This window comes from Leiobunum rupestre, chromosome 2 (assembly GCF_980474605.1).
Source record: "Leiobunum rupestre chromosome 2, qqLeiRupe1.1.hap1, whole genome shotgun sequence".
Classification (NCBI taxonomy): Eukaryota; Metazoa; Arthropoda; class Arachnida; order Opiliones; family Sclerosomatidae; genus Leiobunum; species Leiobunum rupestre.
The window spans coordinates 50,583,360-50,609,533 of record NC_143385.1 but is presented as its reverse complement, the minus strand read 5'-3'; the positions used below and the strand labels follow the sequence as shown (position 1 = coordinate 50,609,533).

Sequence of the window (26,174 nt, the reverse complement as noted above, 5' to 3'; positions counted from 1 at the left end):
AACATGGTTTGATACAATAATCATTTTACTTATAGTAGCCACGATATATTATGCTCTAGCTTCTCCTCAATCGCTTTAATCTTTCGCCTTTTACTAAAGATTACCGTGGGGAGGAGCAATATTATGAGCCTTTAAGCTATTTTTGAATACTCTACCTTGTGGTAGAGTTCGCTTTGAATCTAAAAATAAACACCCACATCGCAAAACACCTGTGTGAAAACCTTTAAAGTTTCAATGTTTCGACGTTTAAATTTCACGAATGACTATAACGCCGCCAGCTACGGCGGGGTTTTATTGAAATGGCATCAAAAAATTTCGAACGATTAAATGATAATTTTGGTCATGGTCATGGTCATGGTCAGCAGTTAAGCGAAGGAAAAAAAAGAAAATTGCAGACGATTCCTTTAACAATTACATGTTGAGTTAATAACAAAATTTCTTTTTTTAACACCTTCTTACAAGAACGGTAATTTGTGCGTTTCTCATGATAAAGTAATGTAATTAAAATCTTCGCTTTATTACTTGTAATTCATACAAATAAAATATAGTGTAACATGGTTTGATACAATAATCATTTTACTTATAGTAGCCACGATATATTATGCTCTAGCTTCTCCTCAATCGCTTTAATCTTTCGCCTTTTACTAAAGATTACCGTGGGGAGGAGCAATATTATGAGCCTTTAAGCTATTTTTGAATACTCTACCTTGTGGTAGAGTTCGCTTTGAATCTAAAAATAAACACCCACATCGCAAAACACCTGTGTGAAAACCTTTAAAGTTTCAATGTTTCGACGTTTAAATTTCACGAATGACTATAACGCCGCCAGCTACGGCGGGGTTTTATTGAAATGGCATCAAAAAATTTCGAACGATTAAATGATAATTTTGGTCATGGTCATGGTCATGGTCAGCAGTTAAGCGAAGGAAAAAAAAGAAAATTGCAGACGATTCCTTTAACAATTACATGTTGAGTTAATAACAAAATTTCTTTTTTTAACACCTTCTTACAAGAACGGTAATTTGTGCGTTTCTCATGATAAAGTAATGTAATTAAAATCTTCGCTTTATTACTTGTAATTCATACAAATAAAATATAGTGTAACATGGTTTGATACAATAATCATTTTACTTATAGTAGCCACGATATATTATGCTCTAGCTTCTCCTCAATCGCTTTAATCTTTCGCCTTTTACTAAAGATTACCGTGGGGAGGAGCAATATTATGAGCCTTTAAGCTATTTTTGAATACTCTACCTTGTGGTAGAGTTCGCTTTGAATCTAAAAATAAACACCCACATCGCAAAACACCTGTGTGAAAACCTTTAAAGTTTCAATGTTTCGACGTTTAAATTTCACGAATGACTATAACGCCGCCAGCTACGGCGGGGTTTTATTGAAATGGCATCAAAAAATTTCGAACGATTAAATGATAATTTTGGTCATGGTCATGGTCATGGTCAGCAGTTAAGCGAAGGAAAAAAAAGAAAATTGCAGACGATTCCTTTAACAATTACATGTTGAGTTAATAACAAAATTTCTTTTTTTAACACCTTCTTACAAGAACGGTAATTTGTGCGTTTCTCATGATAAAGTAATGTAATTAAAATCTTCGCTTTATTACTTGTAATTCATACAAATAAAATATAGTGTAACATGGTTTGATACAATAATCATTTTACTTATAGTAGCCACGATATATTATGCTCTAGCTTCTCCTCAATCGCTTTAATCTTTCGCCTTTTACTAAAGATTACCGTGGGGAGGAGCAATATTATGAGCCTTTAAGCTATTTTTGAATACTCTACCTTGTGGTAGAGTTCGCTTTGAATCTAAAAATAAACACCCACATCGCAAAACACCTGTGTGAAAACCTTTAAAGTTTCAATGTTTCGACGTTTAAATTTCACGAATGACTATAACGCCGCCAGCTACGGCGGGGTTTTATTGAAATGGCATCAAAAAATTTCGAACGATTAAATGATAATTTTGGTCATGGTCATGGTCATGGTCAGCAGTTAAGCGAAGGAAAAAAAAGAAAATTGCAGACGATTCCTTTAACAATTACATGTTGAGTTAATAACAAAATTTCTTTTTTTAACACCTTCTTACAAGAACGGTAATTTGTGCGTTTCTCATGATAAAGTAATGTAATTAAAATCTTCGCTTTATTACTTGTAATTCATACAAATAAAATATAGTGTAACATGGTTTGATACAATAATCATTTTACTTATAGTAGCCACGATATATTATGCTCTAGCTTCTCCTCAATCGCTTTAATCTTTCGCCTTTTACTAAAGATTACCGTGGGGAGGAGCAATATTATGAGCCTTTAAGCTATTTTTGAATACTCTACCTTGTGGTAGAGTTCGCTTTGAATCTAAAAATAAACACCCACATCGCAAAACACCTGTGTGAAAACCTTTAAAGTTTCAATGTTTCGACGTTTAAATTTCACGAATGACTATAACGCCGCCAGCTACGGCGGGGTTTTATTGAAATGGCATCAAAAAATTTCGAACGATTAAATGATAATTTTGGTCATGGTCATGGTCATGGTCAGCAGTTAAGCGAAGGAAAAAAAAGAAAATTGCAGACGATTCCTTTAACAATTACATGTTGAGTTAATAACAAAATTTCTTTTTTTAACACCTTCTTACAAGAACGGTAATTTGTGCGTTTCTCATGATAAAGTAATGTAATTAAAATCTTCGCTTTATTACTTGTAATTCATACAAATAAAATATAGTGTAACATGGTTTGATACAATAATCATTTTACTTATAGTAGCCACGATATATTATGCTCTAGCTTCTCCTCAATCGCTTTAATCTTTCGCCTTTTACTAAAGATTACCGTGGGGAGGAGCAATATTATGAGCCTTTAAGCTATTTTTGAATACTCTACCTTGTGGTAGAGTTCGCTTTGAATCTAAAAATAAACACCCACATCGCAAAACACCTGTGTGAAAACCTTTAAAGTTTCAATGTTTCGACGTTTAAATTTCACGAATGACTATAACGCCGCCAGCTACGGCGGGGTTTTATTGAAATGGCATCAAAAAATTTCGAACGATTAAATGATAATTTTGGTCATGGTCATGGTCATGGTCAGCAGTTAAGCGAAGGAAAAAAAAGAAAATTGCAGACGATTCCTTTAACAATTACATGTTGAGTTAATAACAAAATTTCTTTTTTTAACACCTTCTTACAAGAACGGTAATTTGTGCGTTTCTCATGATAAAGTAATGTAATTAAAATCTTCGCTTTATTACTTGTAATTCATACAAATAAAATATAGTGTAACATGGTTTGATACAATAATCATTTTACTTATAGTAGCCACGATATATTATGCTCTAGCTTCTCCTCAATCGCTTTAATCTTTCGCCTTTTACTAAAGATTACCGTGGGGAGGAGCAATATTATGAGCCTTTAAGCTATTTTTGAATACTCTACCTTGTGGTAGAGTTCGCTTTGAATCTAAAAATAAACACCCACATCGCAAAACACCTGTGTGAAAACCTTTAAAGTTTCAATGTTTCGACGTTTAAATTTCACGAATGACTATAACGCCGCCAGCTACGGCGGGGTTTTATTGAAATGGCATCAAAAAATTTCGAACGATTAAATGATAATTTTGGTCATGGTCATGGTCATGGTCAGCAGTTAAGCGAAGGAAAAAAAAGAAAATTGCAGACGATTCCTTTAACAATTACATGTTGAGTTAATAACAAAATTTCTTTTTTTAACACCTTCTTACAAGAACGGTAATTTGTGCGTTTCTCATGATAAAGTAATGTAATTAAAATCTTCGCTTTATTACTTGTAATTCATACAAATAAAATATAGTGTAACATGGTTTGATACAATAATCATTTTACTTATAGTAGCCACGATATATTATGCTCTAGCTTCTCCTCAATCGCTTTAATCTTTCGCCTTTTACTAAAGATTACCGTGGGGAGGAGCAATATTATGAGCCTTTAAGCTATTTTTGAATACTCTACCTTGTGGTAGAGTTCGCTTTGAATCTAAAAATAAACACCCACATCGCAAAACACCTGTGTGAAAACCTTTAAAGTTTCAATGTTTCGACGTTTAAATTTCACGAATGACTATAACGCCGCCAGCTACGGCGGGGTTTTATTGAAATGGCATCAAAAAATTTCGAACGATTAAATGATAATTTTGGTCATGGTCATGGTCATGGTCAGCAGTTAAGCGAAGGAAAAAAAAGAAAATTGCAGACGATTCCTTTAACAATTACATGTTGAGTTAATAACAAAATTTCTTTTTTTAACACCTTCTTACAAGAACGGTAATTTGTGCGTTTCTCATGATAAAGTAATGTAATTAAAATCTTCGCTTTATTACTTGTAATTCATACAAATAAAATATAGTGTAACATGGTTTGATACAATAATCATTTTACTTATAGTAGCCACGATATATTATGCTCTAGCTTCTCCTCAATCGCTTTAATCTTTCGCCTTTTACTAAAGATTACCGTGGGGAGGAGCAATATTATGAGCCTTTAAGCTATTTTTGAATACTCTACCTTGTGGTAGAGTTCGCTTTGAATCTAAAAATAAACACCCACATCGCAAAACACCTGTGTGAAAACCTTTAAAGTTTCAATGTTTCGACGTTTAAATTTCACGAATGACTATAACGCCGCCAGCTACGGCGGGGTTTTATTGAAATGGCATCAAAAAATTTCGAACGATTAAATGATAATTTTGGTCATGGTCATGGTCATGGTCAGCAGTTAAGCGAAGGAAAAAAAAGAAAATTGCAGACGATTCCTTTAACAATTACATGTTGAGTTAATAACAAAATTTCTTTTTTTAACACCTTCTTACAAGAACGGTAATTTGTGCGTTTCTCATGATAAAGTAATGTAATTAAAATCTTCGCTTTATTACTTGTAATTCATACAAATAAAATATAGTGTAACATGGTTTGATACAATAATCATTTTACTTATAGTAGCCACGATATATTATGCTCTAGCTTCTCCTCAATCGCTTTAATCTTTCGCCTTTTACTAAAGATTACCGTGGGGAGGAGCAATATTATGAGCCTTTAAGCTATTTTTGAATACTCTACCTTGTGGTAGAGTTCGCTTTGAATCTAAAAATAAACACCCACATCGCAAAACACCTGTGTGAAAACCTTTAAAGTTTCAATGTTTCGACGTTTAAATTTCACGAATGACTATAACGCCGCCAGCTACGGCGGGGTTTTATTGAAATGGCATCAAAAAATTTCGAACGATTAAATGATAATTTTGGTCATGGTCATGGTCATGGTCAGCAGTTAAGCGAAGGAAAAAAAAGAAAATTGCAGACGATTCCTTTAACAATTACATGTTGAGTTAATAACAAAATTTCTTTTTTTAACACCTTCTTACAAGAACGGTAATTTGTGCGTTTCTCATGATAAAGTAATGTAATTAAAATCTTCGCTTTATTACTTGTAATTCATACAAATAAAATATAGTGTAACATGGTTTGATACAATAATCATTTTACTTATAGTAGCCACGATATATTATGCTCTAGCTTCTCCTCAATCGCTTTAATCTTTCGCCTTTTACTAAAGATTACCGTGGGGAGGAGCAATATTATGAGCCTTTAAGCTATTTTTGAATACTCTACCTTGTGGTAGAGTTCGCTTTGAATCTAAAAATAAACACCCACATCGCAAAACACCTGTGTGAAAACCTTTAAAGTTTCAATGTTTCGACGTTTAAATTTCACGAATGACTATAACGCCGCCAGCTACGGCGGGGTTTTATTGAAATGGCATCAAAAAATTTCGAACGATTAAATGATAATTTTGGTCATGGTCATGGTCATGGTCAGCAGTTAAGCGAAGGAAAAAAAAGAAAATTGCAGACGATTCCTTTAACAATTACATGTTGAGTTAATAACAAAATTTCTTTTTTTAACACCTTCTTACAAGAACGGTAATTTGTGCGTTTCTCATGATAAAGTAATGTAATTAAAATCTTCGCTTTATTACTTGTAATTCATACAAATAAAATATAGTGTAACATGGTTTGATACAATAATCATTTTACTTATAGTAGCCACGATATATTATGCTCTAGCTTCTCCTCAATCGCTTTAATCTTTCGCCTTTTACTAAAGATTACCGTGGGGAGGAGCAATATTATGAGCCTTTAAGCTATTTTTGAATACTCTACCTTGTGGTAGAGTTCGCTTTGAATCTAAAAATAAACACCCACATCGCAAAACACCTGTGTGAAAACCTTTAAAGTTTCAATGTTTCGACGTTTAAATTTCACGAATGACTATAACGCCGCCAGCTACGGCGGGGTTTTATTGAAATGGCATCAAAAAATTTCGAACGATTAAATGATAATTTTGGTCATGGTCATGGTCATGGTCAGCAGTTAAGCGAAGGAAAAAAAAGAAAATTGCAGACGATTCCTTTAACAATTACATGTTGAGTTAATAACAAAATTTCTTTTTTTAACACCTTCTTACAAGAACGGTAATTTGTGCGTTTCTCATGATAAAGTAATGTAATTAAAATCTTCGCTTTATTACTTGTAATTCATACAAATAAAATATAGTGTAACATGGTTTGATACAATAATCATTTTACTTATAGTAGCCACGATATATTATGCTCTAGCTTCTCCTCAATCGCTTTAATCTTTCGCCTTTTACTAAAGATTACCGTGGGGAGGAGCAATATTATGAGCCTTTAAGCTATTTTTGAATACTCTACCTTGTGGTAGAGTTCGCTTTGAATCTAAAAATAAACACCCACATCGCAAAACACCTGTGTGAAAACCTTTAAAGTTTCAATGTTTCGACGTTTAAATTTCACGAATGACTATAACGCCGCCAGCTACGGCGGGGTTTTATTGAAATGGCATCAAAAAATTTCGAACGATTAAATGATAATTTTGGTCATGGTCATGGTCATGGTCAGCAGTTAAGCGAAGGAAAAAAAAGAAAATTGCAGACGATTCCTTTAACAATTACATGTTGAGTTAATAACAAAATTTCTTTTTTTAACACCTTCTTACAAGAACGGTAATTTGTGCGTTTCTCATGATAAAGTAATGTAATTAAAATCTTCGCTTTATTACTTGTAATTCATACAAATAAAATATAGTGTAACATGGTTTGATACAATAATCATTTTACTTATAGTAGCCACGATATATTATGCTCTAGCTTCTCCTCAATCGCTTTAATCTTTCGCCTTTTACTAAAGATTACCGTGGGGAGGAGCAATATTATGAGCCTTTAAGCTATTTTTGAATACTCTACCTTGTGGTAGAGTTCGCTTTGAATCTAAAAATAAACACCCACATCGCAAAACACCTGTGTGAAAACCTTTAAAGTTTCAATGTTTCGACGTTTAAATTTCACGAATGACTATAACGCCGCCAGCTACGGCGGGGTTTTATTGAAATGGCATCAAAAAATTTCGAACGATTAAATGATAATTTTGGTCATGGTCATGGTCATGGTCAGCAGTTAAGCGAAGGAAAAAAAAGAAAATTGCAGACGATTCCTTTAACAATTACATGTTGAGTTAATAACAAAATTTCTTTTTTTAACACCTTCTTACAAGAACGGTAATTTGTGCGTTTCTCATGATAAAGTAATGTAATTAAAATCTTCGCTTTATTACTTGTAATTCATACAAATAAAATATAGTGTAACATGGTTTGATACAATAATCATTTTACTTATAGTAGCCACGATATATTATGCTCTAGCTTCTCCTCAATCGCTTTAATCTTTCGCCTTTTACTAAAGATTACCGTGGGGAGGAGCAATATTATGAGCCTTTAAGCTATTTTTGAATACTCTACCTTGTGGTAGAGTTCGCTTTGAATCTAAAAATAAACACCCACATCGCAAAACACCTGTGTGAAAACCTTTAAAGTTTCAATGTTTCGACGTTTAAATTTCACGAATGACTATAACGCCGCCAGCTACGGCGGGGTTTTATTGAAATGGCATCAAAAAATTTCGAACGATTAAATGATAATTTTGGTCATGGTCATGGTCATGGTCAGCAGTTAAGCGAAGGAAAAAAAAGAAAATTGCAGACGATTCCTTTAACAATTACATGTTGAGTTAATAACAAAATTTCTTTTTTTAACACCTTCTTACAAGAACGGTAATTTGTGCGTTTCTCATGATAAAGTAATGTAATTAAAATCTTCGCTTTATTACTTGTAATTCATACAAATAAAATATAGTGTAACATGGTTTGATACAATAATCATTTTACTTATAGTAGCCACGATATATTATGCTCTAGCTTCTCCTCAATCGCTTTAATCTTTCGCCTTTTACTAAAGATTACCGTGGGGAGGAGCAATATTATGAGCCTTTAAGCTATTTTTGAATACTCTACCTTGTGGTAGAGTTCGCTTTGAATCTAAAAATAAACACCCACATCGCAAAACACCTGTGTGAAAACCTTTAAAGTTTCAATGTTTCGACGTTTAAATTTCACGAATGACTATAACGCCGCCAGCTACGGCGGGGTTTTATTGAAATGGCATCAAAAAATTTCGAACGATTAAATGATAATTTTGGTCATGGTCATGGTCATGGTCAGCAGTTAAGCGAAGGAAAAAAAAGAAAATTGCAGACGATTCCTTTAACAATTACATGTTGAGTTAATAACAAAATTTCTTTTTTTAACACCTTCTTACAAGAACGGTAATTTGTGCGTTTCTCATGATAAAGTAATGTAATTAAAATCTTCGCTTTATTACTTGTAATTCATACAAATAAAATATAGTGTAACATGGTTTGATACAATAATCATTTTACTTATAGTAGCCACGATATATTATGCTCTAGCTTCTCCTCAATCGCTTTAATCTTTCGCCTTTTACTAAAGATTACCGTGGGGAGGAGCAATATTATGAGCCTTTAAGCTATTTTTGAATACTCTACCTTGTGGTAGAGTTCGCTTTGAATCTAAAAATAAACACCCACATCGCAAAACACCTGTGTGAAAACCTTTAAAGTTTCAATGTTTCGACGTTTAAATTTCACGAATGACTATAACGCCGCCAGCTACGGCGGGGTTTTATTGAAATGGCATCAAAAAATTTCGAACGATTAAATGATAATTTTGGTCATGGTCATGGTCATGGTCAGCAGTTAAGCGAAGGAAAAAAAAGAAAATTGCAGACGATTCCTTTAACAATTACATGTTGAGTTAATAACAAAATTTCTTTTTTTAACACCTTCTTACAAGAACGGTAATTTGTGCGTTTCTCATGATAAAGTAATGTAATTAAAATCTTCGCTTTATTACTTGTAATTCATACAAATAAAATATAGTGTAACATGGTTTGATACAATAATCATTTTACTTATAGTAGCCACGATATATTATGCTCTAGCTTCTCCTCAATCGCTTTAATCTTTCGCCTTTTACTAAAGATTACCGTGGGGAGGAGCAATATTATGAGCCTTTAAGCTATTTTTGAATACTCTACCTTGTGGTAGAGTTCGCTTTGAATCTAAAAATAAACACCCACATCGCAAAACACCTGTGTGAAAACCTTTAAAGTTTCAATGTTTCGACGTTTAAATTTCACGAATGACTATAACGCCGCCAGCTACGGCGGGGTTTTATTGAAATGGCATCAAAAAATTTCGAACGATTAAATGATAATTTTGGTCATGGTCATGGTCATGGTCAGCAGTTAAGCGAAGGAAAAAAAAGAAAATTGCAGACGATTCCTTTAACAATTACATGTTGAGTTAATAACAAAATTTCTTTTTTTAACACCTTCTTACAAGAACGGTAATTTGTGCGTTTCTCATGATAAAGTAATGTAATTAAAATCTTCGCTTTATTACTTGTAATTCATACAAATAAAATATAGTGTAACATGGTTTGATACAATAATCATTTTACTTATAGTAGCCACGATATATTATGCTCTAGCTTCTCCTCAATCGCTTTAATCTTTCGCCTTTTACTAAAGATTACCGTGGGGAGGAGCAATATTATGAGCCTTTAAGCTATTTTTGAATACTCTACCTTGTGGTAGAGTTCGCTTTGAATCTAAAAATAAACACCCACATCGCAAAACACCTGTGTGAAAACCTTTAAAGTTTCAATGTTTCGACGTTTAAATTTCACGAATGACTATAACGCCGCCAGCTACGGCGGGGTTTTATTGAAATGGCATCAAAAAATTTCGAACGATTAAATGATAATTTTGGTCATGGTCATGGTCATGGTCAGCAGTTAAGCGAAGGAAAAAAAAGAAAATTGCAGACGATTCCTTTAACAATTACATGTTGAGTTAATAACAAAATTTCTTTTTTTAACACCTTCTTACAAGAACGGTAATTTGTGCGTTTCTCATGATAAAGTAATGTAATTAAAATCTTCGCTTTATTACTTGTAATTCATACAAATAAAATATAGTGTAACATGGTTTGATACAATAATCATTTTACTTATAGTAGCCACGATATATTATGCTCTAGCTTCTCCTCAATCGCTTTAATCTTTCGCCTTTTACTAAAGATTACCGTGGGGAGGAGCAATATTATGAGCCTTTAAGCTATTTTTGAATACTCTACCTTGTGGTAGAGTTCGCTTTGAATCTAAAAATAAACACCCACATCGCAAAACACCTGTGTGAAAACCTTTAAAGTTTCAATGTTTCGACGTTTAAATTTCACGAATGACTATAACGCCGCCAGCTACGGCGGGGTTTTATTGAAATGGCATCAAAAAATTTCGAACGATTAAATGATAATTTTGGTCATGGTCATGGTCATGGTCAGCAGTTAAGCGAAGGAAAAAAAAGAAAATTGCAGACGATTCCTTTAACAATTACATGTTGAGTTAATAACAAAATTTCTTTTTTTAACACCTTCTTACAAGAACGGTAATTTGTGCGTTTCTCATGATAAAGTAATGTAATTAAAATCTTCGCTTTATTACTTGTAATTCATACAAATAAAATATAGTGTAACATGGTTTGATACAATAATCATTTTACTTATAGTAGCCACGATATATTATGCTCTAGCTTCTCCTCAATCGCTTTAATCTTTCGCCTTTTACTAAAGATTACCGTGGGGAGGAGCAATATTATGAGCCTTTAAGCTATTTTTGAATACTCTACCTTGTGGTAGAGTTCGCTTTGAATCTAAAAATAAACACCCACATCGCAAAACACCTGTGTGAAAACCTTTAAAGTTTCAATGTTTCGACGTTTAAATTTCACGAATGACTATAACGCCGCCAGCTACGGCGGGGTTTTATTGAAATGGCATCAAAAAATTTCGAACGATTAAATGATAATTTTGGTCATGGTCATGGTCATGGTCAGCAGTTAAGCGAAGGAAAAAAAAGAAAATTGCAGACGATTCCTTTAACAATTACATGTTGAGTTAATAACAAAATTTCTTTTTTTAACACCTTCTTACAAGAACGGTAATTTGTGCGTTTCTCATGATAAAGTAATGTAATTAAAATCTTCGCTTTATTACTTGTAATTCATACAAATAAAATATAGTGTAACATGGTTTGATACAATAATCATTTTACTTATAGTAGCCACGATATATTATGCTCTAGCTTCTCCTCAATCGCTTTAATCTTTCGCCTTTTACTAAAGATTACCGTGGGGAGGAGCAATATTATGAGCCTTTAAGCTATTTTTGAATACTCTACCTTGTGGTAGAGTTCGCTTTGAATCTAAAAATAAACACCCACATCGCAAAACACCTGTGTGAAAACCTTTAAAGTTTCAATGTTTCGACGTTTAAATTTCACGAATGACTATAACGCCGCCAGCTACGGCGGGGTTTTATTGAAATGGCATCAAAAAATTTCGAACGATTAAATGATAATTTTGGTCATGGTCATGGTCATGGTCAGCAGTTAAGCGAAGGAAAAAAAAGAAAATTGCAGACGATTCCTTTAACAATTACATGTTGAGTTAATAACAAAATTTCTTTTTTTAACACCTTCTTACAAGAACGGTAATTTGTGCGTTTCTCATGATAAAGTAATGTAATTAAAATCTTCGCTTTATTACTTGTAATTCATACAAATAAAATATAGTGTAACATGGTTTGATACAATAATCATTTTACTTATAGTAGCCACGATATATTATGCTCTAGCTTCTCCTCAATCGCTTTAATCTTTCGCCTTTTACTAAAGATTACCGTGGGGAGGAGCAATATTATGAGCCTTTAAGCTATTTTTGAATACTCTACCTTGTGGTAGAGTTCGCTTTGAATCTAAAAATAAACACCCACATCGCAAAACACCTGTGTGAAAACCTTTAAAGTTTCAATGTTTCGACGTTTAAATTTCACGAATGACTATAACGCCGCCAGCTACGGCGGGGTTTTATTGAAATGGCATCAAAAAATTTCGAACGATTAAATGATAATTTTGGTCATGGTCATGGTCATGGTCAGCAGTTAAGCGAAGGAAAAAAAAGAAAATTGCAGACGATTCCTTTAACAATTACATGTTGAGTTAATAACAAAATTTCTTTTTTTAACACCTTCTTACAAGAACGGTAATTTGTGCGTTTCTCATGATAAAGTAATGTAATTAAAATCTTCGCTTTATTACTTGTAATTCATACAAATAAAATATAGTGTAACATGGTTTGATACAATAATCATTTTACTTATAGTAGCCACGATATATTATGCTCTAGCTTCTCCTCAATCGCTTTAATCTTTCGCCTTTTACTAAAGATTACCGTGGGGAGGAGCAATATTATGAGCCTTTAAGCTATTTTTGAATACTCTACCTTGTGGTAGAGTTCGCTTTGAATCTAAAAATAAACACCCACATCGCAAAACACCTGTGTGAAAACCTTTAAAGTTTCAATGTTTCGACGTTTAAATTTCACGAATGACTATAACGCCGCCAGCTACGGCGGGGTTTTATTGAAATGGCATCAAAAAATTTCGAACGATTAAATGATAATTTTGGTCATGGTCATGGTCATGGTCAGCAGTTAAGCGAAGGAAAAAAAAGAAAATTGCAGACGATTCCTTTAACAATTACATGTTGAGTTAATAACAAAATTTCTTTTTTTAACACCTTCTTACAAGAACGGTAATTTGTGCGTTTCTCATGATAAAGTAATGTAATTAAAATCTTCGCTTTATTACTTGTAATTCATACAAATAAAATATAGTGTAACATGGTTTGATACAATAATCATTTTACTTATAGTAGCCACGATATATTATGCTCTAGCTTCTCCTCAATCGCTTTAATCTTTCGCCTTTTACTAAAGATTACCGTGGGGAGGAGCAATATTATGAGCCTTTAAGCTATTTTTGAATACTCTACCTTGTGGTAGAGTTCGCTTTGAATCTAAAAATAAACACCCACATCGCAAAACACCTGTGTGAAAACCTTTAAAGTTTCAATGTTTCGACGTTTAAATTTCACGAATGACTATAACGCCGCCAGCTACGGCGGGGTTTTATTGAAATGGCATCAAAAAATTTCGAACGATTAAATGATAATTTTGGTCATGGTCATGGTCATGGTCAGCAGTTAAGCGAAGGAAAAAAAAGAAAATTGCAGACGATTCCTTTAACAATTACATGTTGAGTTAATAACAAAATTTCTTTTTTTAACACCTTCTTACAAGAACGGTAATTTGTGCGTTTCTCATGATAAAGTAATGTAATTAAAATCTTCGCTTTATTACTTGTAATTCATACAAATAAAATATAGTGTAACATGGTTTGATACAATAATCATTTTACTTATAGTAGCCACGATATATTATGCTCTAGCTTCTCCTCAATCGCTTTAATCTTTCGCCTTTTACTAAAGATTACCGTGGGGAGGAGCAATATTATGAGCCTTTAAGCTATTTTTGAATACTCTACCTTGTGGTAGAGTTCGCTTTGAATCTAAAAATAAACACCCACATCGCAAAACACCTGTGTGAAAACCTTTAAAGTTTCAATGTTTCGACGTTTAAATTTCACGAATGACTATAACGCCGCCAGCTACGGCGGGGTTTTATTGAAATGGCATCAAAAAATTTCGAACGATTAAATGATAATTTTGGTCATGGTCATGGTCATGGTCAGCAGTTAAGCGAAGGAAAAAAAAGAAAATTGCAGACGATTCCTTTAACAATTACATGTTGAGTTAATAACAAAATTTCTTTTTTTAACACCTTCTTACAAGAACGGTAATTTGTGCGTTTCTCATGATAAAGTAATGTAATTAAAATCTTCGCTTTATTACTTGTAATTCATACAAATAAAATATAGTGTAACATGGTTTGATACAATAATCATTTTACTTATAGTAGCCACGATATATTATGCTCTAGCTTCTCCTCAATCGCTTTAATCTTTCGCCTTTTACTAAAGATTACCGTGGGGAGGAGCAATATTATGAGCCTTTAAGCTATTTTTGAATACTCTACCTTGTGGTAGAGTTCGCTTTGAATCTAAAAATAAACACCCACATCGCAAAACACCTGTGTGAAAACCTTTAAAGTTTCAATGTTTCGACGTTTAAATTTCACGAATGACTATAACGCCGCCAGCTACGGCGGGGTTTTATTGAAATGGCATCAAAAAATTTCGAACGATTAAATGATAATTTTGGTCATGGTCATGGTCATGGTCAGCAGTTAAGCGAAGGAAAAAAAAGAAAATTGCAGACGATTCCTTTAACAATTACATGTTGAGTTAATAACAAAATTTCTTTTTTTAACACCTTCTTACAAGAACGGTAATTTGTGCGTTTCTCATGATAAAGTAATGTAATTAAAATCTTCGCTTTATTACTTGTAATTCATACAAATAAAATATAGTGTAACATGGTTTGATACAATAATCATTTTACTTATAGTAGCCACGATATATTATGCTCTAGCTTCTCCTCAATCGCTTTAATCTTTCGCCTTTTACTAAAGATTACCGTGGGGAGGAGCAATATTATGAGCCTTTAAGCTATTTTTGAATACTCTACCTTGTGGTAGAGTTCGCTTTGAATCTAAAAATAAACACCCACATCGCAAAACACCTGTGTGAAAACCTTTAAAGTTTCAATGTTTCGACGTTTAAATTTCACGAATGACTATAACGCCGCCAGCTACGGCGGGGTTTTATTGAAATGGCATCAAAAAATTTCGAACGATTAAATGATAATTTTGGTCATGGTCATGGTCATGGTCAGCAGTTAAGCGAAGGAAAAAAAAGAAAATTGCAGACGATTCCTTTAACAATTACATGTTGAGTTAATAACAAAATTTCTTTTTTTAACACCTTCTTACAAGAACGGTAATTTGTGCGTTTCTCATGATAAAGTAATGTAATTAAAATCTTCGCTTTATTACTTGTAATTCATACAAATAAAATATAGTGTAACATGGTTTGATACAATAATCATTTTACTTATAGTAGCCACGATATATTATGCTCTAGCTTCTCCTCAATCGCTTTAATCTTTCGCCTTTTACTAAAGATTACCGTGGGGAGGAGCAATATTATGAGCCTTTAAGCTATTTTTGAATACTCTACCTTGTGGTAGAGTTCGCTTTGAATCTAAAAATAAACACCCACATCGCAAAACACCTGTGTGAAAACCTTTAAAGTTTCAATGTTTCGACGTTTAAATTTCACGAATGACTATAACGCCGCCAGCTACGGCGGGGTTTTATTGAAATGGCATCAAAAAATTTCGAACGATTAAATGATAATTTTGGTCATGGTCATGGTCATGGTCAGCAGTTAAGCGAAGGAAAAAAAAGAAAATTGCAGACGATTCCTTTAACAATTACATGTTGAGTTAATAACAAAATTTCTTTTTTTAACACCTTACAAGAACGGTAATTTGTGCGTTTCTCATGATAAAGTAATGTAATTAAAATCTTCGCTTTATTACTTGTAATTCATACAAATAAAATATAGTGTAACATGGTTTGATACAATAATCATTTTACTTATAGTAGCCACGATATATTATGCTCTAGCTTCTCCTCAATCGCTTTAATCTTTCGCCTTTTACTAAAGATTACCGTGGGGAGGAGCAATATTATGAGCCTTTAAGCTATTTTTGAATACTCTACCTTGTGGTAGAGTTCGCTTTGAATCTAAAAATAAACACCCACATCGCAAAACACCTGTGTGAAAACCTTTAAAGTTTCAATGTTTCGACGTTTAAATTTCACGAATGACTATAACGCCGCCAGCTACGGCGGGGTTTTATTGAAATGGCATCAAAAAATTTCGAACGATTAAATGATAATTTTGGTCATGGTCATGGTCATGGTCAGCAGTTAAGCGAAGGAAAAAAAAGAAAATTGCAGACGATTCCTTTAACAATTACATGTTGAGTTAATAACAAAATTTCTTTTTTTAACACCTTCTTACAAGAACGGTAATTTGTGCGTTTCTCATGATAAAGTAATGTAATTAAAATCTTCGCTTTATTACTTGTAATTCATACAAATAAAATATAGTGTAACATGGTTTGATACAATAATCATTTTACTTATAGTAGCCACGATATATTATGCTCTAGCTTCTCCTCAATCGCTTTAATCTTTCGCCTTTTACTAAAGATTACCGTGGGGAGGAGCAATATTATGAGCCTTTAAGCTATTTTTGAATACTCTACCTTGTGGTAGAGTTCGCTTTGAATCTAAAAATAAACACCCACATCGCAAAACACCTGTGTGAAAACCTTTAAAGTTTCAATGTTTCGACGTTTAAATTTCACGAATGACTATAACGCCGCCAGCTACGGCGGGGTTTTATTGAAATGGCATCAAAAAATTTCGAACGATTAAATGATAATTTTGGTCATGGTCATGGTCATGGTCAGCAGTTAAGCGAAGGAAAAAAAAGAAAATTGCAGACGATTCCTTTAACAATTACATGTTGAGTTAATAACAAAATTTCTTTTTTTAACACCTTCTTACAAGAACGGTAATTTGTGCGTTTCTCATGATAAAGTAATGTAATTAAAATCTTCGCTTTATTACTTGTAATTCATACAAATAAAATATAGTGTAACATGGTTTGATACAATAATCATTTTACTTATAGTAGCCACGATATATTATGCTCTAGCTTCTCCTCAATCGCTTTAATCTTTCGCCTTTTACTAAAGATTACCGTGGGGAGGAGCAATATTATGAGCCTTTAAGCTATTTTTGAATACTCTACCTTGTGGTAGAGTTCGCTTTGAATCTAAAAATAAACACCCACATCGCAAAACACCTGTGTGAAAACCTTTAAAGTTTCAATGTTTCGACGTTTAAATTTCACGAATGACTATAACGCCGCCAGCTACGGCGGGGTTTTATTGAAATGGCATCAAAAAATTTCGAACGATTAAATGATAATTTTGGTCATGGTCATGGTCATGGTCAGCAGTTAAGCGAAGGAAAAAAAAGAAAATTGCAGACGATTCCTTTAACAATTACATGTTGAGTTAATAACAAAATTTCTTTTTTTAACACCTTCTTACAAGAACGGTAATTTGTGCGTTTCTCATGATAAAGTAATGTAATTAAAATCTTCGCTTTATTACTTGTAATTCATACAAATAAAATATAGTGTAACATGGTTTGATACAATAATCATTTTACTTATAGTAGCCACGATATATTATGCTCTAGCTTCTCCTCAATCGCTTTAATCTTTCGCCTTTTACTAAAGATTACCGTGGGGAGGAGCAATATTATGAGCCTTTAAGCTATTTTTGAATACTCTACCTTGTGGTAGAGTTCGCTTTGAATCTAAAAATAAACACCCACATCGCAAAACACCTGTGTGAAAACCTTTAAAGTTTCAATGTTTCGACGTTTAAATTTCACGAATGACTATAACGCCGCCAGCTACGGCGGGGTTTTATTGAAATGGCATCAAAAAATTTCGAACGATTAAATGATAATTTTGGTCATGGTCATGGTCATGGTCAGCAGTTAAGCGAAGGAAAAAAAAGAAAATTGCAGACGATTCCTTTAACAATTACATGTTGAGTTAATAACAAAATTTCTTTTTTTAACACCTTCTTACAAGAACGGTAATTTGTGCGTTTCTCATGATAAAGTAATGTAATTAAAATCTTCGCTTTATTACTTGTAATTCATACAAATAAAATATAGTGTAACATGGTTTGATACAATAATCATTTTACTTATAGTAGCCACGATATATTATGCTCTAGCTTCTCCTCAATCGCTTTAATCTTTCGCCTTTTACTAAAGATTACCGTGGGGAGGAGCAATATTATGAGCCTTTAAGCTATTTTTGAATACTCTACCTTGTGGTAGAGTTCGCTTTGAATCTAAAAATAAACACCCACATCGCAAAACACCTGTGTGAAAACCTTTAAAGTTTCAATGTTTCGACGTTTAAATTTCACGAATGACTATAACGCCGCCAGCTACGGCGGGGTTTTATTGAAATGGCATCAAAAAATTTCGAACGATTAAATGATAATTTTGGTCATGGTCATGGTCATGGTCAGCAGTTAAGCGAAGGAAAAAAAAGAAAATTGCAGACGATTCCTTTAACAATTACATGTTGAGTTAATAACAAAATTTCTTTTTTTAACACCTTCTTACAAGAACGGTAATTTGTGCGTTTCTCATGATAAAGTAATGTAATTAAAATCTTCGCTTTATTACTTGTAATTCATACAAATAAAATATAGTGTAACATGGTTTGATACAATAATCATTTTACTTATAGTAGCCACGATATATTATGCTCTAGCTTCTCCTCAATCGCTTTAATCTTTCGCCTTTTACTAAAGATTACCGTGGGGAGGAGCAATATTATGAGCCTTTAAGCTATTTTTGAATACTCTACCTTGTGGTAGAGTTCGCTTTGAATCTAAAAATAAACACCCACATCGCAAAACACCTGTGTGAAAACCTTTAAAGTTTCAATGTTTCGACGTTTAAATTTCACGAATGACTATAACGCCGCCAGCTACGGCGGGGTTTTATTGAAATGGCATCAAAAAATTTCGAACGATTAAATGATAATTTTGGTCATGGTCATGGTCATGGTCAGCAGTTAAGCGAAGGAAAAAAAAGAAAATTGCAGACGATTCCTTTAACAATTACATGTTGAGTTAATAACAAAATTTCTTTTTTTAACACCTTCTTACAAGAACGGTAATTTGTGCGTTTCTCATGATAAAGTAATGTAATTAAAATCTTCGCTTTATTACTTGTAATTCATACAAATAAAATATAGTGTAACATGGTTTGATACAATAATCATTTTACTTATAGTAGCCACGATATATTATGCTCTAGCTTCTCCTCAATCGCTTTAATCTTTCGCCTTTTACTAAAGATTACCGTGGGGAGGAGCAATATTATGAGCCTTTAAGCTATTTTTGAATACTCTACCTTGTGGTAGAGTTCGCTTTGAATCTAAAAATAAACACCCACATCGCAAAACACCTGTGTGAAAACCTTTAAAGTTTCAATGTTTCGACGTTTAAATTTCACGAATGACTATAACGCCGCCAGCTACGGCGGGGTTTTATTGAAATGGCATCAAAAAATTTCGAACGATTAAATGATAATTTTGGTCATGGTCATGGTCATGGTCAGCAGTTAAGCGAAGGAAAAAAAAGAAAATTGCAGACGATTCCTTTAACAATTACATGTTGAGTTAATAACAAAATTTCTTTTTTTAACACCTTCTTACAAGAACGGTAATTTGTGCGTTTCTCATGATAAAGTAATGTAATTAAAATCTTCGCTTTATTACTTGTAATTCATACAAATAAAATATAGTGTAACATGGTTTGATACAATAATCATTTTACTTATAGTAGCCACGATATATTATGCTCTAGCTTCTCCTCAATCGCTTTAATCTTTCGCCTTTTACTAAAGATTACCGTGGGGAGGAGCAATATTATGAGCCTTTAAGCTATTTTTGAATACTCTACCTTGTGGTAGAGTTCGCTTTGAATCTAAAAATAAACACCCACATCGCAAAACACCTGTGTGAAAACCTTTAAAGTTTCAATGTTTCGACGTTTAAATTTCACGAATGACTATAACGCCGCCAGCTACGGCGGGGTTTTATTGAAATGGCATCAAAAAATTTCGAACGATTAAATGATAATTTTGGTCATGGTCATGGTCATGGTCAGCAGTTAAGCGAAGGAAAAAAAAGAAAATTGCAGACGATTCCTTTAACAATTACATGTTGAGTTAATAACAAAATTTCTTTTTTTAACACCTTCTTACAAGAACGGTAATTTGTGCGTTTCTCATGATAAAGTAATGTAATTAAAATCTTCGCTTTATTACTTGTAATTCATACAAATAAAATATAGTGTAACATGGTTTGATACAATAATCATTTTACTTATAGTAGCCACGATATATTATGCTCTAGCTTCTCCTCAATCGCTTTAATCTTTCGCCTTTTACTAAAGATTACCGTGGGGAGGAGCAATATTATGAGCCTTTAAGCTATTTTTGAATACTCTACCTTGTGGTAGAGTTCGCTTTGAATCTAAAAATAAACACCCACATCGCAAAACACCTGTGTGAAAACCTTTAAAGTTTCAATGTTTCGACGTTTAAATTTCACGAATGACTATAACGCCGCCAGCTACGGCGGGGTTTTATTGAAATGGCATCAAAAAATTTCGAACGATTAAATGATAATTTTGGTCATGGTCATGGTCATGGTCAGCAGTTAAGCGAAGGAAAAAAAAGAAAATTGCAGACGATTCCTTTAACAATTACATGTTGAGTTAATAACAAAATTTCTTTTTTTAACACCTTCTTACAAGAACGGTAATTTGTGCGTTTCTCATGATAAAGTAATGTAATTAAAATCTTCGCTTTATTACTTGTAATTCATACAAATAAAATATAGTGTAACATGGTTTGATACAATAATCATTTTACTTATAGTAGCCACGATATATTATGCTCTAGCTTCTCCTCAATCGCTTTAATCTTTCGCCTTTTACTAAAGATTACCGTGGGGAGGAGCAATATTATGAGCCTTTAAGCTATTTTTGAATACTCTACCTTGTGGTAGAGTTCGCTTTGAATCTAAAAATAAACACCCACATCGCAAAACACCTGTGTGAAAACCTTTAAAGTTTCAATGTTTCGACGTTTAAATTTCACGAATGACTATAACGCCGCCAGCTACGGCGGGGTTTTATTGAAATGGCATCAAAAAATTTCGAACGATTAAATGATAATTTTGGTCATGGTCATGGTCATGGTCAGCAGTTAAGCGAAGGAAAAAAAAGAAAATTGCAGACGATTCCTTTAACAATTACATGTTGAGTTAATAACAAAATTTCTTTTTTTAACACCTTCTTACAAGAACGGTAATTTGTGCGTTTCTCATGATAAAGTAATGTAATTAAAATCTTCGCTTTATTACTTGTAATTCATACAAATAAAATATAGTGTAACATGGTTTGATACAATAATCATTTTACTTATAGTAGCCACGATATATTATGCTCTAGCTTCTCCTCAATCGCTTTAATCTTTCGCCTTTTACTAAAGATTACCGTGGGGAGGAGCAATATTATGAGCCTTTAAGCTATTTTTGAATACTCTACCTTGTGGTAGAGTTCGCTTTGAATCTAAAAATAAACACCCACATCGCAAAACACCTGTGTGAAAACCTTTAAAGTTTCAATGTTTCGACGTTTAAATTTCACGAATGACTATAACGCCGCCAGCTACGGCGGGGTTTTATTGAAATGGCATCAAAAAATTTCGAACGATTAAATGATAATTTTGGTCATGGTCATGGTCATGGTCAGCAGTTAAGCGAAGGAAAAAAAAGAAAATTGCAGACGATTCCTTTAACAATTACATGTTGAGTTAATAACAAAATTTCTTTTTTTAACACCTTCTTACAAGAACGGTAATTTGTGCGTTTCTCATGATAAAGTAATGTAATTAAAATCTTCGCTTTATTACTTGTAATTCATACAAATAAAATATAGTGTAACATGGTTTGATACAATAATCATTTTACTTATAGTAGCCACGATATATTATGCTCTAGCTTCTCCTCAATCGCTTTAATCTTTCGCCTTTTACTAAAGATTACCGTGGGGAGGAGCAATATTATGAGCCTTTAAGCTATTTTTGAATACTCTACCTTGTGGTAGAGTTCGCTTTGAATCTAAAAATAAACACCCACATCGCAAAACACCTGTGTGAAAACCTTTAAAGTTTCAATGTTTCGACGTTTAAATTTCACGAATGACTATAACGCCGCCAGCTACGGCGGGGTTTTATTGAAATGGCATCAAAAAATTTCGAACGATTAAATGATAATTTTGGTCATGGTCATGGTCATGGTCAGCAGTTAAGCGAAGGAAAAAAAAGAAAATTGCAGACGATTCCTTTAACAATTACATGTTGAGTTAATAACAAAATTTCTTTTTTTAACACCTTCTTACAAGAACGGTAATTTGTGCGTTTCTCATGATAAAGTAATGTAATTAAAATCTTCGCTTTATTACTTGTAATTCATACAAATAAAATATAGTGTAACATGGTTTGATACAATAATCATTTTACTTATAGTAGCCACGATATATTATGCTCTAGCTTCTCCTCAATCGCTTTAATCTTTCGCCTTTTACTAAAGATTACCGTGGGGAGGAGCAATATTATGAGCCTTTAAGCTATTTTTGAATACTCTACCTTGTGGTAGAGTTCGCTTTGAATCTAAAAATAAACACCCACATCGCAAAACACCTGTGTGAAAACCTTTAAAGTTTCAATGTTTCGACGTTTAAATTTCACGAATGACTATAACGCCGCCAGCTACGGCGGGGTTTTATTGAAATGGCATCAAAAAATTTCGAACGATTAAATGATAATTTTGGTCATGGTCATGGTCATGGTCAGCAGTTAAGCGAAGGAAAAAAAAGAAAATTGCAGACGATTCCTTTAACAATTACATGTTGAGTTAATAACAAAATTTCTTTTTTTAACACCTTCTTACAAGAACGGTAATTTGTGCGTTTCTCATGATAAAGTAATGTAATTAAAATCTTCGCTTTATTACTTGTAATTCATACAAATAAAATATAGTGTAACATGGTTTGATACAATAATCATTTTACTTATAGTAGCCACGATATATTATGCTCTAGCTTCTCCTCAATCGCTTTAATCTTTCGCCTTTTACTAAAGATTACCGTGGGGAGGAGCAATATTATGAGCCTTTAAGCTATTTTTGAATACTCTACCTTGTGGTAGAGTTCGCTTTGAATCTAAAAATAAACACCCACATCGCAAAACACCTGTGTGAAAACCTTTAAAGTTTCAATGTTTCGACGTTTAAATTTCACGAATGACTATAACGCCGCCAGCTACGGCGGGGTTTTATTGAAATGGCATCAAAAAATTTCGAACGATTAAATGATAATTTTGGTCATGGTCATGGTCATGGTCAGCAGTTAAGCGAAGGAAAAAAAAGAAAATTGCAGACGATTCCTTTAACAATTACATGTTGAGTTAATAACAAAATTTCTTTTTTTAACACCTTCTTACAAGAACGGTAATTTGTGCGTTTCTCATGATAAAGTAATGTAATTAAAATCTTCGCTTTATTACTTGTAATTCATACAAATAAAATATAGTGTAACATGGTTTGATACAATAATCATTTTACTTATAGTAGCCACGATATATTATGCTCTAGCTTCTCCTCAATCGCTTTAATCTTTCGCCTTTTACTAAAGATTACCGTGGGGAGGAGCAATATTATGAGCCTTTAAGCTATTTTTGAATACTCTACCTTGTGGTAGAGTTCGCTTTGAATCTAAAAATAAACACCCACATCGCAAAACACCTGTGTGAAAACCTTTAAAGTTTCAATGTTTCGACGTTTAAATTTCACGAATGACTATAACGCCGCCAGCTACGGCGGGGTTTTATTGAAATGGCATCAAAAAATTTCGAACGATTAAATGATAATTTTGGTCATGGTCATGGTCATGGTCAGCAGTTAAGCGAAGGAAAAAAAAGAAAATTGCAGACGATTCCTTTAACAATTACATGTTGAGTTAATAACAAAATTTCTTTTTTTAACACCTTCTTACAAGAACGGTAATTTGTGCGTTTCTCATGATAAAGTAATGTAATTAAAATCTTCGCTTTATTACTTGTAATTCATACAAATAAAATATAGTGTAACATGGTTTGATACAATAATCATTTTACTTATAGTAGCCACGATATATTATGCTCTAGCTTCTCCTCAATCGCTTTAATCTTTCGCCTTTTACTAAAGATTACCGTGGGGAGGAGCAATATTATGAGCCTTTAAGCTATTTTTGAATACTCTACCTTGTGGTAGAGTTCGCTTTGAATCTAAAAATAAACACCCACATCGCAAAACACCTGTGTGAAAACCTTTAAAGTTTCAATGTTTCGACGTTTAAATTTCACGAATGACTATAACGCCGCCAGCTACGGCGGGGTTTTATTGAAATGGCATCAAAAAATTTCGAACGATTAAATGATAATTTTGGTCATGGTCATGGTCATGGTCAGCAGTTAAGCGAAGGAAAAAAAAGAAAATTGCAGACGATTCCTTTAACAATTACATGTTGAGTTAATAACAAAATTTCTTTTTTTAACACCTTCTTACAAGAACGGTAATTTGTGCGTTTCTCATGATAAAGTAATGTAATTAAAATCTTCGCTTTATTACTTGTAATTCATACAAATAAAATATAGTGTAACATGGTTTGATACAATAATCATTTTACTTATAGTAGCCACGATATATTATGCTCTAGCTTCTCCTCAATCGCTTTAATCTTTCGCCTTTTACTAAAGATTACCGTGGGGAGGAGCAATATTATGAGCCTTTAAGCTATTTTTGAATACTCTACCTTGTGGTAGAGTTCGCTTTGAATCTAAAAATAAACACCCACATCGCAAAACACCTGTGTGAAAACCTTTAAAGTTTCAATGTTTCGACGTTTAAATTTCACGAATGACTATAACGCCGCCAGCTACGGCGGGGTTTTATTGAAATGGCATCAAAAAATTTCGAACGATTAAATGATAATTTTGGTCATGGTCATGGTCATGGTCAGCAGTTAAGCGAAGGAAAAAAAAGAAAATTGCAGACGATTCCTTTAACAATTACATGTTGAGTTAATAACAAAATTTCTTTTTTTAACACCTTCTTACAAGAACGGTAATTTGTGCGTTTCTCATGATAAAGTAATGTAATTAAAATCTTCGCTTTATTACTTGTAATTCATACAAATAAAATATAGTGTAACATGGTTTGATACAATAATCATTTTACTTATAGTAGCCACGATATATTATGCTCTAGCTTCTCCTCAATCGCTTTAATCTTTCGCCTTTTACTAAAGATTACCGTGGGGAGGAGCAATATTATGAGCCTTTAAGCTATTTTTGAATACTCTACCTTGTGGTAGAGTTCGCTTTGAATCTAAAAATAAACACCCACATCGCAAAACACCTGTGTGAAAACCTTTAAAGTTTCAATGTTTCGACGTTTAAATTTCACGAATGACTATAACGCCGCCAGCTACGGCGGGGTTTTATTGAAATGGCATCAAAAAATTTCGAACGATTAAATGATAATTTTGGTCATGGTCATGGTCATGGTCAGCAGTTAAGCGAAGGAAAAAAAAGAAAATTGCAGACGATTCCTTTAACAATTACATGTTGAGTTAATAACAAAATTTCTTTTTTTAACACCTTCTTACAAGAACGGTAATTTGTGCGTTTCTCATGATAAAGTAATGTAATTAAAATCTTCGCTTTATTACTTGTAATTCATACAAATAAAATATAGTGTAACATGGTTTGATACAATAATCATTTTACTTATAGTAGCCACGATATATTATGCTCTAGCTTCTCCTCAATCGCTTTAATCTTTCGCCTTTTACTAAAGATTACCGTGGGGAGGAGCAATATTATGAGCCTTTAAGCTATTTTTGAATACTCTACCTTGTGGTAGAGTTCGCTTTGAATCTAAAAATAAACACCCACATCGCAAAACACCTGTGTGAAAACCTTTAAAGTTTCAATGTTTCGACGTTTAAATTTCACGAATGACTATAACGCCGCCAGCT

At 33.1% G+C, this 26,174-nt stretch overlaps 48 non-coding genes across 48 annotated transcripts; all 48 read left to right on the top strand.

Moving 5' to 3' along the window:
• Positions 1–50: 50 nt before the first annotated feature.
• LOC149958148 (U5 spliceosomal RNA) lies at positions 51–169 on the top strand. The gene has a single exon (XR_016479169.1). It is a non-coding gene; the product is annotated as a U5 spliceosomal RNA (small nuclear RNA).
• A 432-nt stretch (positions 170–601) lies between these two features.
• On the top strand, positions 602–720 carry LOC149958147 (U5 spliceosomal RNA). Its single transcript, XR_016479168.1, has one exon. It is a non-coding gene; the product is annotated as a U5 spliceosomal RNA (small nuclear RNA).
• A 432-nt stretch (positions 721–1,152) lies between these two features.
• LOC149958146 (U5 spliceosomal RNA) lies at positions 1,153–1,271 on the top strand. Its single transcript, XR_016479166.1, has one exon. It is a non-coding gene; the product is annotated as a U5 spliceosomal RNA (small nuclear RNA).
• A 432-nt stretch (positions 1,272–1,703) lies between these two features.
• On the top strand, positions 1,704–1,822 carry LOC149958145 (U5 spliceosomal RNA). Its single transcript, XR_016479165.1, has one exon. It is a non-coding gene; the product is annotated as a U5 spliceosomal RNA (small nuclear RNA).
• A 432-nt stretch (positions 1,823–2,254) lies between these two features.
• On the top strand, positions 2,255–2,373 carry LOC149958144 (U5 spliceosomal RNA). The gene has a single exon (XR_016479164.1). It is a non-coding gene; the product is annotated as a U5 spliceosomal RNA (small nuclear RNA).
• Positions 2,374–2,805: 432 nt separating this feature from the next.
• LOC149958143 (U5 spliceosomal RNA) lies at positions 2,806–2,924 on the top strand. The gene has a single exon (XR_016479163.1). It is a non-coding gene; the product is annotated as a U5 spliceosomal RNA (small nuclear RNA).
• Positions 2,925–3,356: 432 nt separating this feature from the next.
• On the top strand, positions 3,357–3,475 carry LOC149958142 (U5 spliceosomal RNA). The gene has a single exon (XR_016479162.1). It is a non-coding gene; the product is annotated as a U5 spliceosomal RNA (small nuclear RNA).
• A 432-nt stretch (positions 3,476–3,907) lies between these two features.
• LOC149958141 (U5 spliceosomal RNA) lies at positions 3,908–4,026 on the top strand. Its single transcript, XR_016479161.1, has one exon. It is a non-coding gene; the product is annotated as a U5 spliceosomal RNA (small nuclear RNA).
• Positions 4,027–4,458: 432 nt separating this feature from the next.
• Positions 4,459–4,577, top strand: LOC149958140 (U5 spliceosomal RNA). Its single transcript, XR_016479160.1, has one exon. It is a non-coding gene; the product is annotated as a U5 spliceosomal RNA (small nuclear RNA).
• A 432-nt stretch (positions 4,578–5,009) lies between these two features.
• Positions 5,010–5,128, top strand: LOC149958139 (U5 spliceosomal RNA). Its single transcript, XR_016479159.1, has one exon. It is a non-coding gene; the product is annotated as a U5 spliceosomal RNA (small nuclear RNA).
• A 432-nt stretch (positions 5,129–5,560) lies between these two features.
• Positions 5,561–5,679, top strand: LOC149958138 (U5 spliceosomal RNA). Its single transcript, XR_016479158.1, has one exon. It is a non-coding gene; the product is annotated as a U5 spliceosomal RNA (small nuclear RNA).
• A 432-nt stretch (positions 5,680–6,111) lies between these two features.
• On the top strand, positions 6,112–6,230 carry LOC149958137 (U5 spliceosomal RNA). The gene has a single exon (XR_016479157.1). It is a non-coding gene; the product is annotated as a U5 spliceosomal RNA (small nuclear RNA).
• A 432-nt stretch (positions 6,231–6,662) lies between these two features.
• On the top strand, positions 6,663–6,781 carry LOC149958136 (U5 spliceosomal RNA). The gene has a single exon (XR_016479155.1). It is a non-coding gene; the product is annotated as a U5 spliceosomal RNA (small nuclear RNA).
• A 432-nt stretch (positions 6,782–7,213) lies between these two features.
• LOC149958135 (U5 spliceosomal RNA) lies at positions 7,214–7,332 on the top strand. The gene has a single exon (XR_016479154.1). It is a non-coding gene; the product is annotated as a U5 spliceosomal RNA (small nuclear RNA).
• Positions 7,333–7,764: 432 nt separating this feature from the next.
• On the top strand, positions 7,765–7,883 carry LOC149958134 (U5 spliceosomal RNA). The gene has a single exon (XR_016479152.1). It is a non-coding gene; the product is annotated as a U5 spliceosomal RNA (small nuclear RNA).
• A 432-nt stretch (positions 7,884–8,315) lies between these two features.
• LOC149958133 (U5 spliceosomal RNA) lies at positions 8,316–8,434 on the top strand. Its single transcript, XR_016479151.1, has one exon. It is a non-coding gene; the product is annotated as a U5 spliceosomal RNA (small nuclear RNA).
• Positions 8,435–8,866: 432 nt separating this feature from the next.
• Positions 8,867–8,985, top strand: LOC149958132 (U5 spliceosomal RNA). Its single transcript, XR_016479150.1, has one exon. It is a non-coding gene; the product is annotated as a U5 spliceosomal RNA (small nuclear RNA).
• Positions 8,986–9,417: 432 nt separating this feature from the next.
• Positions 9,418–9,536, top strand: LOC149958131 (U5 spliceosomal RNA). Its single transcript, XR_016479149.1, has one exon. It is a non-coding gene; the product is annotated as a U5 spliceosomal RNA (small nuclear RNA).
• A 432-nt stretch (positions 9,537–9,968) lies between these two features.
• Positions 9,969–10,087, top strand: LOC149958130 (U5 spliceosomal RNA). Its single transcript, XR_016479148.1, has one exon. It is a non-coding gene; the product is annotated as a U5 spliceosomal RNA (small nuclear RNA).
• A 432-nt stretch (positions 10,088–10,519) lies between these two features.
• Positions 10,520–10,638, top strand: LOC149958129 (U5 spliceosomal RNA). Its single transcript, XR_016479147.1, has one exon. It is a non-coding gene; the product is annotated as a U5 spliceosomal RNA (small nuclear RNA).
• Positions 10,639–11,070: 432 nt separating this feature from the next.
• LOC149958128 (U5 spliceosomal RNA) lies at positions 11,071–11,189 on the top strand. The gene has a single exon (XR_016479146.1). It is a non-coding gene; the product is annotated as a U5 spliceosomal RNA (small nuclear RNA).
• Positions 11,190–11,621: 432 nt separating this feature from the next.
• Positions 11,622–11,740, top strand: LOC149958127 (U5 spliceosomal RNA). The gene has a single exon (XR_016479145.1). It is a non-coding gene; the product is annotated as a U5 spliceosomal RNA (small nuclear RNA).
• A 432-nt stretch (positions 11,741–12,172) lies between these two features.
• Positions 12,173–12,291, top strand: LOC149958126 (U5 spliceosomal RNA). The gene has a single exon (XR_016479143.1). It is a non-coding gene; the product is annotated as a U5 spliceosomal RNA (small nuclear RNA).
• A 432-nt stretch (positions 12,292–12,723) lies between these two features.
• LOC149958125 (U5 spliceosomal RNA) lies at positions 12,724–12,842 on the top strand. Its single transcript, XR_016479142.1, has one exon. It is a non-coding gene; the product is annotated as a U5 spliceosomal RNA (small nuclear RNA).
• Positions 12,843–13,274: 432 nt separating this feature from the next.
• LOC149958124 (U5 spliceosomal RNA) lies at positions 13,275–13,393 on the top strand. The gene has a single exon (XR_016479141.1). It is a non-coding gene; the product is annotated as a U5 spliceosomal RNA (small nuclear RNA).
• Positions 13,394–13,825: 432 nt separating this feature from the next.
• Positions 13,826–13,944, top strand: LOC149958123 (U5 spliceosomal RNA). Its single transcript, XR_016479140.1, has one exon. It is a non-coding gene; the product is annotated as a U5 spliceosomal RNA (small nuclear RNA).
• A 432-nt stretch (positions 13,945–14,376) lies between these two features.
• On the top strand, positions 14,377–14,495 carry LOC149958122 (U5 spliceosomal RNA). Its single transcript, XR_016479139.1, has one exon. It is a non-coding gene; the product is annotated as a U5 spliceosomal RNA (small nuclear RNA).
• A 432-nt stretch (positions 14,496–14,927) lies between these two features.
• Positions 14,928–15,046, top strand: LOC149958121 (U5 spliceosomal RNA). Its single transcript, XR_016479138.1, has one exon. It is a non-coding gene; the product is annotated as a U5 spliceosomal RNA (small nuclear RNA).
• Positions 15,047–15,478: 432 nt separating this feature from the next.
• Positions 15,479–15,597, top strand: LOC149958120 (U5 spliceosomal RNA). Its single transcript, XR_016479137.1, has one exon. It is a non-coding gene; the product is annotated as a U5 spliceosomal RNA (small nuclear RNA).
• Positions 15,598–16,026: 429 nt separating this feature from the next.
• Positions 16,027–16,145, top strand: LOC149958119 (U5 spliceosomal RNA). Its single transcript, XR_016479136.1, has one exon. It is a non-coding gene; the product is annotated as a U5 spliceosomal RNA (small nuclear RNA).
• A 432-nt stretch (positions 16,146–16,577) lies between these two features.
• Positions 16,578–16,696, top strand: LOC149958118 (U5 spliceosomal RNA). Its single transcript, XR_016479135.1, has one exon. It is a non-coding gene; the product is annotated as a U5 spliceosomal RNA (small nuclear RNA).
• A 432-nt stretch (positions 16,697–17,128) lies between these two features.
• On the top strand, positions 17,129–17,247 carry LOC149958117 (U5 spliceosomal RNA). The gene has a single exon (XR_016479134.1). It is a non-coding gene; the product is annotated as a U5 spliceosomal RNA (small nuclear RNA).
• A 432-nt stretch (positions 17,248–17,679) lies between these two features.
• LOC149958116 (U5 spliceosomal RNA) lies at positions 17,680–17,798 on the top strand. Its single transcript, XR_016479132.1, has one exon. It is a non-coding gene; the product is annotated as a U5 spliceosomal RNA (small nuclear RNA).
• A 432-nt stretch (positions 17,799–18,230) lies between these two features.
• On the top strand, positions 18,231–18,349 carry LOC149958115 (U5 spliceosomal RNA). Its single transcript, XR_016479131.1, has one exon. It is a non-coding gene; the product is annotated as a U5 spliceosomal RNA (small nuclear RNA).
• A 432-nt stretch (positions 18,350–18,781) lies between these two features.
• On the top strand, positions 18,782–18,900 carry LOC149958114 (U5 spliceosomal RNA). Its single transcript, XR_016479130.1, has one exon. It is a non-coding gene; the product is annotated as a U5 spliceosomal RNA (small nuclear RNA).
• Positions 18,901–19,332: 432 nt separating this feature from the next.
• On the top strand, positions 19,333–19,451 carry LOC149958113 (U5 spliceosomal RNA). Its single transcript, XR_016479129.1, has one exon. It is a non-coding gene; the product is annotated as a U5 spliceosomal RNA (small nuclear RNA).
• A 432-nt stretch (positions 19,452–19,883) lies between these two features.
• Positions 19,884–20,002, top strand: LOC149958112 (U5 spliceosomal RNA). The gene has a single exon (XR_016479128.1). It is a non-coding gene; the product is annotated as a U5 spliceosomal RNA (small nuclear RNA).
• A 432-nt stretch (positions 20,003–20,434) lies between these two features.
• LOC149958111 (U5 spliceosomal RNA) lies at positions 20,435–20,553 on the top strand. Its single transcript, XR_016479126.1, has one exon. It is a non-coding gene; the product is annotated as a U5 spliceosomal RNA (small nuclear RNA).
• Positions 20,554–20,985: 432 nt separating this feature from the next.
• Positions 20,986–21,104, top strand: LOC149958110 (U5 spliceosomal RNA). Its single transcript, XR_016479125.1, has one exon. It is a non-coding gene; the product is annotated as a U5 spliceosomal RNA (small nuclear RNA).
• A 432-nt stretch (positions 21,105–21,536) lies between these two features.
• Positions 21,537–21,655, top strand: LOC149958109 (U5 spliceosomal RNA). Its single transcript, XR_016479124.1, has one exon. It is a non-coding gene; the product is annotated as a U5 spliceosomal RNA (small nuclear RNA).
• A 432-nt stretch (positions 21,656–22,087) lies between these two features.
• LOC149958108 (U5 spliceosomal RNA) lies at positions 22,088–22,206 on the top strand. The gene has a single exon (XR_016479123.1). It is a non-coding gene; the product is annotated as a U5 spliceosomal RNA (small nuclear RNA).
• A 432-nt stretch (positions 22,207–22,638) lies between these two features.
• Positions 22,639–22,757, top strand: LOC149958107 (U5 spliceosomal RNA). Its single transcript, XR_016479122.1, has one exon. It is a non-coding gene; the product is annotated as a U5 spliceosomal RNA (small nuclear RNA).
• Positions 22,758–23,189: 432 nt separating this feature from the next.
• LOC149958106 (U5 spliceosomal RNA) lies at positions 23,190–23,308 on the top strand. The gene has a single exon (XR_016479120.1). It is a non-coding gene; the product is annotated as a U5 spliceosomal RNA (small nuclear RNA).
• A 432-nt stretch (positions 23,309–23,740) lies between these two features.
• LOC149958105 (U5 spliceosomal RNA) lies at positions 23,741–23,859 on the top strand. Its single transcript, XR_016479119.1, has one exon. It is a non-coding gene; the product is annotated as a U5 spliceosomal RNA (small nuclear RNA).
• Positions 23,860–24,291: 432 nt separating this feature from the next.
• Positions 24,292–24,410, top strand: LOC149958104 (U5 spliceosomal RNA). The gene has a single exon (XR_016479118.1). It is a non-coding gene; the product is annotated as a U5 spliceosomal RNA (small nuclear RNA).
• Positions 24,411–24,842: 432 nt separating this feature from the next.
• On the top strand, positions 24,843–24,961 carry LOC149958103 (U5 spliceosomal RNA). Its single transcript, XR_016479117.1, has one exon. It is a non-coding gene; the product is annotated as a U5 spliceosomal RNA (small nuclear RNA).
• Positions 24,962–25,393: 432 nt separating this feature from the next.
• LOC149958102 (U5 spliceosomal RNA) lies at positions 25,394–25,512 on the top strand. Its single transcript, XR_016479116.1, has one exon. It is a non-coding gene; the product is annotated as a U5 spliceosomal RNA (small nuclear RNA).
• Positions 25,513–25,944: 432 nt separating this feature from the next.
• Positions 25,945–26,063, top strand: LOC149958101 (U5 spliceosomal RNA). Its single transcript, XR_016479115.1, has one exon. It is a non-coding gene; the product is annotated as a U5 spliceosomal RNA (small nuclear RNA).
• The last annotated feature ends 111 nt before the right edge of the window (positions 26,064–26,174 follow it).